Below are 11886 nucleotides of genomic sequence, written 5' to 3'. Positions count from 1 at the left end.
TTATCAAAGCCAGTCTTCACAAAACCCGCTGAAATTAACTAAATCCTTCCCTAACACTTAACGTAAGAATAAATCTTTAACCTCAACCCTTACTCTAGCCTAACACTAATTCTAAAGCTAACACAAACCCTAAACCAAACCCTAAATCCAATCATACACCTAAACCTATCGAATAACCTAAAACATACCCTAGCACTTACTGAAAAACTAAATATTTAAACATAAACTTAAACCAAAACCTAATCCTCACCCTCACTCTAATCCTAAATCTTAGCCTAACCCTAACCCTATACCTTAACCTTAACACTAACGCTAACCCCAACAGTAGTCTGCACCCTAACCCTAAACCCTAAGCCTTACACTTACCCTAACCCTAACCCTAACGCTAACCCATAGCCCTAAACCTAACCCTAAACCAAACGCATACCCTGACCCTAATTCAAAAAGTAACCCAAACCCAAACACTACCCTAAACCTAACCCAACTCCAACTGCAACCCCATCCCCAAACCCAACACCAACCACACCTAACCCCTAACCCTAAACCTACCCCTATTCCTACCCTAACCCTATACCAAACCCTAACCCTACACCTAACCTTAAACATAAAACCAACCGTAAACCCACCCCCCTAACCATACACCTAACCCTAACATTAACAATGAACCTAACACAAACCCTAAACTTAACACTAACCCTAACCCTAACCGTGATCCTTACCCAGACCCAAACACTAATGCTCAACCTAAACCAAACCCTAATCCAAACACAAATCCTAACCCAAAATCAAACCCTAACCCTAACGCTAACCCCAACCCTAACCTACTCTAACCCTAACCTACTCTAACCATAACCCTAATCCTAACCATAAACCCTAACCCTAACCCAAACCCAACAACTATCCCAACTCCAACCCCAACCCCCAACACCAGACCCAACCCTATCTCTAATACCAACAACCCCAACGCAAACAATAACATCTAAAACCTAACGCTGTCGCTAATACTAACCCTAACCCCACCCCCAAACAAAACCCCAACCCAAATCCCAACCCCAAACCTAATCCTAAACATAACGCAAAACCTAATATTAAATGGAACCGTAAACCTAAAGCCTTACCCTAACCAATCCATAACCCTAGCCCTAAACCTAACCCCAACCCCAGACCCAACCCGAACCCAACCCAAATCCCAACCCCAACCCCAATCCTTATCCTAACCCTAACCGTAAACCTAAACCTAACCCTAAGCCTAAGCCTAAACCTAACCTTAACACAAGCCATAACCCTAATTTTATACTAAACCTAACTCTAACCCTAACCCTAATCCGAACAAACCTAATCCCAAACCCAACCCCAACCCTAACTCCAAATTTAACTCTAATCCTAACCTGAACCCGAACCATAATCGTACCCTAACCCTAACATTAACTCTAACCCTAAAACTAACCTTACCCTAACATGAACACTAAACCTAAATCTAAATCTAACCCTACGCCTAACCCTAAACCTAACCCTAACATTAACCCTGAACCTAACACTAACCGTAAACCTAACACTAACGCAAACCCTAACCCTGACCCTAACCCAAACACTAATGCTAAACCTAAACCAAAACCTAATCTAAACAACACTAACCCTAACTCTAAAAAACACCCTAACTCTAACCCTAACCCTAACCCAAACCCTAACCCTAACCCTAACCCAACACTAACCCAAACCCTAACCCTAACGCTAAGCCAAAATGTTACCCCAACACAAATCCAAATTCTGAACATAAAAATATTACTAAAGCCAATCTTCACCGAAGCCGCTAAAATTGCCTAAATCCTTCCCTAACACTTACTCTAAGACTAATTCTTAACCCTAAAACTTACCCTAATCATTACCCTAACCCTAAACCCAAGCCCTAACACTAACCCTAAGCCCTAACCCTAACCCTAAGCCCTAACCCTAACCCAATCCCAACAACTATCCCAACTCCAACCCCAACCCCAACACCAGCCCCAATCCTATCCCTAACACCAACAACAACCCCAACCCAAACAATAACATCTAAAACCTAACGCTAACCCTAACCCTAACCCTAACCCCACCCCCAAACAAAACCCCACCCCAAATCCCAACCCCAACCCTAATCCTAACCCTAACCCTAAACCTAATACTAAATGGAACCGTAAACCTAAAGCCTAACCCTAACCAGAGCCATAATCCTAGCATTAAACCTAAACCCTACGCCAGACCCAACCCAAACCCAACCCAAATCCCAACTCCAACCCCAACACTTATCCTAACCCTAACCGTAAACCTAAACCTAACCCTAAGCCTAAGCCTAACACTTACCCTAACCGTGACCCTAAAACTGTACCTAATCGTAACCCTACGCTAACCCTAAAATAAACCTAACCCTAATCTTAAACCTAACCCTAAACCTACCCTAACCTTAAGCCTAACCCTTACCCTAACCCTAACCCTAACCCTAATCATAACAATTCTAATCCCAAACCCAACACCAACCCTAACTCCAACCCCAAACCCAGCTCCAACACTTACCCAACACCATCAACAACCCCAACCAAACACGAACCCGTAAATAATAACTAGAACACTAACAATAAACCTCTCACCCTTATCCATACCACAACCCCAACCCCAAAATCTAACCCTAACCCTAAACAAACTATAATACTAAACCTAATCCTAAACCTAGCCCTAACACTAATCCTTAAACATAAGCCTAACACTAACACTATCCTTAAATCTAACCCAAATTCTAACACTAACACTTAACCCTAACCCTAACCCTAACCCAACCCCAAGTCCAACAACAACACCGAATCCCTAACCGCAACTCAAAACGTAACCTTAACCCTAACACTATCCCTAAACTTACCCCTATCTATACCCGAACCCTAACCCTAATGCTAACCCATAACCCTAAACCTAGCCCTAACCCTTACCCCAACGCAAACTCCAACCCTTACCCTAAACACCTAACCCCAAACACTATACCCAACCCTAACCACTAAACCCTAACCCTAAACCAAAACCTAACCCTAACCCTAACATTAACCCAGCCCTAACCATAACCCTAACCGTAACCATAATGCCAACCCCAACCACAACACTAACCTCAAACCAAAAACCCTAACCCTAACACAAACCCCAACCCCAACTCTAATCCCTAACCCCAAACCTAACCCTAACCCTAACCCTTAACTCTAACCCTCACCCTAACCCTAAACTATAACACTAAACACTAAACCCGAAGCCTAAGCCTAAACCTAACACTAATCCTCACCCAAAACCTAACCCTAAACCAAATCCTAACCCTAACCCTAACCTTAATCCTAAACTTAAACCTATCCTTAACACTAACAAATACACCAAACCCAACTCCAACCACAACCCCAACCCAAACCCAAAACCAAACCCATACCCATATCCCTAAATCTAACCCTAACCACAACCCTATCCCTAACCTTTAACACTTAACGCAAACCGTAATGCTATACCATAACCCTAACCCTAAACCTAACCCCTATCCCTATGAACTAACCCTAAACCTAACCCTAACGTCTAATTCTATACCTTAACCGTAACCCTAACCCTAAACCTACCCCTACCCCAAACCCAAAAACAAGCCCTAAACCTAACCCTATACCCTAACCCTAAACCTAACCGTAAACCTAGCTCTAACTCTAACCCTAATCCCAAAAACTTACCCAGCCCCAACTCCAACCCGAACCCCAAAAACATAACCCTAACCCTAACCCTAACCCTAATCCTAACCCTAACATTAAACCAGACCTACCCATAACCCTAACCCTAACCGTAAAACTAACCCCAACCGCAACCACAACTCTAACCCCAAACCACTAACCTTAAACCTAACCCTACATCCTAACCCTAACCCTAAACCTTACCCTAAACCTAATCCTAACCCAACACGAAACACAACCTCAAACCTAAACTAACTCCTACCCTTAACCCTAACTCCAACCCTAAATCTAACCCTAAAACGTTCCCATAAAAAACCCTAACCCGAAACTTAACCCTAACCCTAAAACTAGACCTAAACCTAACCTTAATCATACCGTAACTGTAACACTAATCCAAATCTGAAACCTAACCCTAACCCTACCCAAACCATAAGCCTAACCCTAACTTTAACCCTGTCACCTACCCTAATGCCAACCCCAAACCACAACACAAATCCCAACCAAAACCCTAATCCTAAACCTAAGCCTAACCCTAACCCTAAATCTAACCCAAGCCATAAACCTAACCCTAAACCTAACCTCAACCCCAGTCCCAACCTAAATCCCAACACCAATCCCAACCCTTATCCTAACCCTAACCCAAAACCGAAACCTAACCCTAACCTTAACCTTATAATAACCCTAACGCTAACACTAAACCTAACCCATACCCTAACACTAAACCTAACCCATAACCTAATCTTAACAACCCTAATCCCAAACCCAACAAAAACCGTAACTCCAACCCCAAACCCATCTCCAACACTTACCCAACACCAACAACCCCAACCAAACACTAACCCCTAAACAATAACCGTAACACTAACAATAAACCTAACTCTAACCCTTACGAATACCCCAACCCCAACCCCAAAATCTAACCCTAACCCTAACCCTAAACAAACCCTAACACTAGACCTAATCCTAAACCTAGCCCTAACACTAATCCTTAAACATAACCCTAACCCTAACACTAACCTTAAATCTAACCCAAATTCTAACACTAACACTTAACCCTAACCCTAACTCAACCCCAAACCCAACCCCAAGTCCAACAACAACAGCCAAACCCTAAGTGTAACTCTAACCGTAACCTTAACCCTAACAATAACCATAAACATACCCCTATCTATACCCTAACCCTAACCCTAATGCTAACCCATAACCCTAAACCTAACCGTAACCCAAACACATACCCTGACCCTAATTCTAAAGCTAACCCAAACCCAAACCCTATCCTAAACCTTACTCTACCACAAACCTAACCCTACCCCAACTCCAACCCCATCCCCAAACCTAACACCAACGCCAACAACACCTAAACACTAACCGTAAGCCTAACCCACAACCTACACTTAATCCTCACGCATACCCTAAACCTAAAACTACCCCTATTCCTACCCTAACCCTATACCAAACCCTAACCCGAACACAAACCCTAAGCCTAACCCGAGCACAAACCCTAACCCTAACCCATACACTAACACTAACACTATCAAATCCTAACCCTGACCCTAACACTAACGCTAAACCTAAACCTAACCCTAACCCTAACAACACTAACCCTAAATCTAAAGCTAACCCTAACCCTACATTCTAACCCTAACTCTAAACCTTAAGCCAAACCCTAGCACTTAACCTAAATTTAACTCCAACACAAATCCTTACCCTAACCATTAACCCTAACACTATCACTAAGCCTACCACAACCCCAATTCCTACCCCAAACACATACCCGAGACCAACAAAAACTCCTTAACCCTAACCATAACTCTAACAATAACATTAACCCTATACCTACTCCTATACCTACCCTAACCCTAAACCAAACCCTAAACCTAACACTAGCACTAATCCTAACCCTAACCCTAACCCTAAACCCTAACCCTAAACCCAACCCTAACCCTAACCCTAAATCCAACACTAACCCCAACCCCAACTCTAATCCCTAACCCCAAACCTAACACTAACCCTAAACCTAACCCTAACCCGTAACTATAACCCTCACCCTAACCCTAAACTATAACACTAAACACTAAACCCGAAGCCTAAGCCCAAACCTAACACTAATCCTCACCCAAAACGTAACCCTAAACCAAATCCTAACCCTAACCCTAACCTTAACCCTAACATTAAACCTATCCTTAACACTAACAAATACACCAAACCCAACTCCAACCACAACCCCAACCCAAACCCAAACCCATACCCATAACCCTAAATCTAACCCTAACCCAACCCTATACCTAACCTCAAACACTTAACGCAAACCGTAACCCTATACCATAACCCTAAACCTAACCCTATACCCTAACCCTAAACCTAACCCTAACCCCTAAACCTATACATTAACCCTAACTCTAACCGTAAACCTACCCCTACCCGAAACCCAAAATCAAGCCCTAAACCTAAAACTAATCCTAAACCTAAACCTAACCCTAGCCCTAACATTAACCCAGCCCTAACCATAACCCTAACCCTAACCGTAAACCTAATCCCAACCCCAAACACAACACTAACACCAAACTACTAACCCTAAACCGAACCCTAACCCTACATCCTAACCCTAACCCTAAACCTTACCCTAACCCTAATCCTAGCCCAACACCAAACGCAACCCCAAACCTAAACTCTAACCCTTAACACTAACTCCAACCCTATAGGGGTAGGAATACTCCTATTCCTACCCTAACCCTATACCAAACCCTAACCCGAACACAAACCCTAACCCTAACCCGAACACAAAACCTAACCCTAACCCTAACCCTAACCCTAACACTAACACTAACACTAACACTATCAAACCCTAACCCTGACCCTAACACTAACGCTAAACCTAAACCTAACCCTAACCCTAACAACACTAACCCTAACCCTAAATCTAACCCTAACCCTACATTCTAACCCTAACTCTAAACCTTACCCTAACCCTAATCCTAACCTAACAACCAAACGCAACCCCAAACCTAAACTCTAACTCCTACCCTTAACCCTAACTCCAACCCTAAATCTAACCCTAAAACGTTCACATAAAAAACCCTAACCCGAAACTTAACCCTAACCCTAAAACTAGACCTAAACCTAACCTTAATCATACCGTAACTGTAACACTAATCCAAATCCGAAACCTAACCCTAACCCTACCCTAACCATAAGCCTAACCCTAACTTTAACCCTAAACCGTTACCATAAACTCTAACCCAAAACTTAACCCTAACCCTAACACTAAACCAAACCTAATCCTTCTCCTACCACTACACTTACCCATACCCGAAACCCAACCACAAGCCCTTAACCTAACCTTAACCCTAACCCTAATCGTCACCCTAACCCTAAACTAAAACCATAAATCCTAAACCTGAACCCTAAACCTAACCCTAAGAATAACCCTTAAATCTAATCCTGACCCTACCCTTAACACTAACACAAAACCCAACCCCAAACCCATCCCCAACCCCAACCCAAAACCAAACCCATAACCCTTAACACTAACCCAACGCAAACCATACCCTTCAACATTATCCTAAACCGTAACCCAATATCCTAACCCTAACCCGAACACTAACCTTAACCCTAACCCTAATCCGAACCCTACCCCTACCCCTACCCGAAACCAAACCACAAGCCCTAATCCTAACCCTAACACAAACCCTAACCCTAAACTCCAACCCTAACCCAAAAATAACCCGACTCCTACCCCTTCCCCTAACTCCTAAACTAAACATAAACCTAACCCTAATCCTAATCCTAACCCTAACCCTAAACCAAAAATAACCCAACTCCTACCCTTCCCTTAACCCCAAACCTAACACTCACCCTAACCCTAACACAAACACTAATACTAACTGCAACCTCAACAACAAACCCAACCCCAACCCCAACCTCAACCCCAACCCAAACTCCTAACAACAAACCCTAACCCTTACTCAAACCCTAACACTAACACAAAATGTCCTAACCCAAACCCTGACCTTAACCCAACAACAAATGCAAACTCAGGATTGAGTAAGTATTTGCGTGAAGCCGTTCAGTTGGGGTGGGTATCCCGGAGCACAACTGACTGAGACGTCCTGTAGGGGCGAAGTGAGTGCGGACCCACTAGTAGTGCAGTTCCCATTGTCCGCGAGGGTGTTGGTCACGACCGAGGGGCGCGAGTGTGTGTGTGTGTGTGTGTGTGTGTGAGTGCTCTGGAAGATGGGACAGAGGCAGAGTAAGCCATCTGAACCCATGGGTGGCTTGCAGGTGTAGCTACCAGACATACCACTAGAAAGTCCCCTAGGTTTATGTTAAAACACTGGGGTGATTCTCCCTCTAGAAGAGGAAATAGTAAGGTAAAATGGTATATTATTGTATAGGGATATGGGGAGGAAAGCAGATAGGGGCAGATCAGCAATTCTGACCAGTATTTGGGTCCTTTGAGGATGAAATCTGCCGGGCTCTAAATACTTATGTGAATGATACACTATCTGTCCTCCCTCCCCCCCCCCCCCCCCCTTATGCTCCCCCTGAACAGAATCCAGAACAGAATCGATCAATTCATTCCCCCTGAACAGAATCGATCAATTTTTAGGTCCCACTCTTTATACCTGAGATGAAATAAAGGCAATTTTGGGCATACTATTTATAGCAGAAGAGAGATATGATCAGGAAGGCAGATATGCGAATTTGGGATCAGCAACACCAGGCTGGTCCAGGAGCAGATATAAAGTGGCCTTTACAGCGGCCCAATTGGGATAATCAGAACCAGGAACATCACTCACATGGCAGATTTACGAGTTATTATTATTCAAGAGAATAGAGAATCTGTCCTTCTGTGACAGAATGTTGATAAGGCTTCTAGCGATTAAAAAAAGAAATGAAACTCCTACTGAGTGGTTAGAGAGACTACGCAGAAAGTTAGTTATATTCAGGATTAGATGCTGCTACCTCCCTGGGGTAAGCTCTCCTGAAAAGGCAGTTTGTAGCTAGGTCCTGAATATTCAAAGGAAACTAGAGAAATTGGGGGATTGGCAGGAGAGAGGATTAGATGAATTACTAAGAGAGGCTCAGAAAGTATATGTACGGAGAGAGGAGGAGACTCAGAAGAAGCAAGCAAAAAAATCCTGATAGCCGTGGTAAAAGGAAAAGAGGGAATATTCCTCGGGCAGAGAATGTGCTTTAACCTAACCAGATGAGACCCAGAGATATAAGGACAGTAGAATGCTTCTACTGTCAGAAAAAGGGACACGTGAAGAAAGACTGTAGAAAGAGAATTCAGGATGAGAGAATGTTTAGGAAGGACTGAGGGGGTAAGGGGTTTTATGTGCTGGGGACTCGGGAAAGAAAAGAGCCCGTGACGAAATTGAAATTGGGTCCTCAGAGTCAGGAGGTGGAATTTTTGGTAGACCCTGGGGCAGAAAGATCAACTGTTCAATATTTACCTCGAGGATGTTCTGTATCCTCGGAAAAGCTACTAGTAATCGGAGCAAAAGGGAACCTCTTATGGTACCTGTTATAAAGCAGGTCGAAATAGAATTACCTAGCACCTATGGAATTGGGTCTTTTTATTGGTACCTGAAGCAGAATATAATTTGCTAGGGAGAGATTTAATTGTGGGGTTAAGAAAAAATTTGGAAGTAAAAGATAGAGAATTCATTGTTAATCTATGTACTCTAACGATAGAAGATGAGGCTAGAATTAACCCAGAAGTTTGGTATACTCCAGAATCAGTAGGGAAATTAGACATAGAACCATCTGAAGTGACTATAAAGGAACAAGAGATCCCGGTTAGGATAAAACAATACCCCATTTCACAGGAAGGTAAATTAGGGCTACAACCTGAAATTGAGAGATTAATAGCTAAAGGGCTATTAGAACCCTGTATGTCTTCCTATAATACTCCTATACTCCCTGTAAAGAAACCTGATGGCACATACAGATTGGTCCATGATTTAAGAGAAATTAACAAGAGAACAATAACCCGTTTCCCAGTAGTGGCAAACCCCTATACCCTGCTTAGTCAATTAAAACCAGAATTTAAATGGTACAGTGTGATTGATTTAAAGGATGCTTTCTGGACCTGCTCCCTGAAGGTAGAATGTAGAGATCACTTTGCCTTTGAGTGGGAAGATCCAAACACCCATAGAAAACAACAACTTAGATGGACAGTGCTTCCACAGGGATTCACAGAAGCCCCTAACTTGTTTGGGCAAGCCCTTGAGCAGGTATTAAAGACTTACTAATCAGACCCACAGGTGACCTTAGTACAATACGTAGGTGACTTACTATTAGCTGGAACAGATGAGGAGGAGGTTAGACAGGAGAGCATTAAACTATTAAATTTCTTAGGTTCAAAAGGGTTGAAAGTTTCAAAGGCCAAGTTACAATTTACAGAAGAGGAAGTGAGATATCTGGGACATTGGTTAAGCAAGGGGAATAAGAAATTAGATCCAGAACGAGTAAATGAGATTTTATCTTTAAAGGCCCCAAGAAGTAAGAGGCAGGTGAGGCAGATCTTAGGGTTGCTAGGATATTGTCGACAGTGGATCGAGAATTGTAGTAGTAAGTGTAAAAGACAGAAACTGTTTTCCTTTGTCTCAAAGTTTGCTTAGTAAGGCCTTTTCTGGTGACAAGACTCTGACTGATCACTGCCGGTTATCTGGATGGGTGTTATGGTGCCATTGTCTCTGCTTACGGTTGTAAAGATAAGCAGAAATAGGTGCAAATAGCCTTTTCCATGGGGGTACGGTTTGGAGAAGCTGACCACCACAAAGACAATGCTCCTGCATGGCAATGAAGACGACATCCGCTGCTGGCTTATCTGTTGGGCCAGACATGTCACACAAAGAGAAAAGGAAAAAACATCTGAGAAATGAGGGATAAAAGGCCTTCACTGAACTAAGGATTTTGTGCTCAGTGCAGGCCTGTGAGTTATATGCAGTCCTTAGAGCACTACAGACGTTAAAAGGAAAATTGGAACCATCTATACAGATTCCATATATGCGTATGGGGTAGTTCATACCGCTGGAAAATATGGGAGGAAAGAGGATTAGTAAACTCACACGGGAAAGGGTTAAATCACGAGTCGTTAACAAACTAAGGGCAATAAAAGAACCAGAGAAAATCGCAGCAGTACATGTTGGCTCAAATAAGGAGAAATAATTTAGCGGCCTTATTGAGCCTAAAGGAAATACAAGCTGATAGTCCATGAAAAAAAAAAAAAAAAAGAGAGAGAGAGAGAGAGAGAGAGAGAGAGAGAGGCTAAAAGCTTTACTATACAAGAGAAAGAAAGGACTGGTGGTACAACGGCCCCCACTAGATATGGCAATACACCAAATCAGTCCAGGAAATAAGGTTTTAATTAAAACATGGAAAGAGTCGTCTCTAACTCCTCAATGGGAGGAACCTTTTCTTGTTTTATTAACAAAAGAAACAGCGATCCAGACAGCTGAGCATGGATGGATCCATGCGAGCCGAGTGAAAGGATCAATCCATGACACAGAACCCCAGTGGAAGGTGTCCAAGGCTTTGGATGATCTAAAAATCACTCTAAGAAAAATGTGAAACTGTTGTTTTTCCTTTAACAGATAACTCACTCATTTCATCGCATGCTTTATATGTCTATTGTATATGTATTGTGCATCGTATATGATGAATATTGGTGAACTCACTCTTCCTATGAATACCTTTGAAGATAATTGGGAGATAGTTTTGTGAGCAATCAAGAGGCTAAAATTTAAAAAGGAATTATAGATAGAGAACGGGGAGACATATAAAGCAAGGAAAAAGGAGGTTCCCCTGAAGAATACGAATGCTGCTTTAAAAAAAAAAAATTTTTTTTTTAAAGGAGAAAAGGGGGGGCCAATAAAGAACTTGAAAATATTCATTCTGGAAAATGAAGCCTTCCGGACCCGCCGTCGGCTTCATTCAGGTGTTCGCAATCGTTAGGGACTCATCGGTCTGTCCATTTACCTCGGTGCACACCAATGTGGTGGGTGGTAAAATGGCGTTTATTTGCTCGTAACAACAACTTTTATAGTTTACCATAGTTTCGTCTACGCCCCTCAGGCGCTTGCGTAACTACCTCCTTATCTAGCTGCTACAGGCATTATTACCTTATTTGGTTACAATTGGCACTACTCCCTTATCT

The sequence above is a fragment of the Cyrtonyx montezumae genome, unplaced genomic scaffold, assembly GCF_038088225.1.
Source record: "Cyrtonyx montezumae isolate F1298 unplaced genomic scaffold, pur_monq_1.0 scaffold_31, whole genome shotgun sequence".
Classification (NCBI taxonomy): domain Eukaryota; kingdom Metazoa; phylum Chordata; class Aves; order Galliformes; family Odontophoridae; genus Cyrtonyx; species Cyrtonyx montezumae.
The sequence above is the reverse complement of the archived record's forward strand: the minus strand, read 5'-3'. Positions refer to the sequence as shown.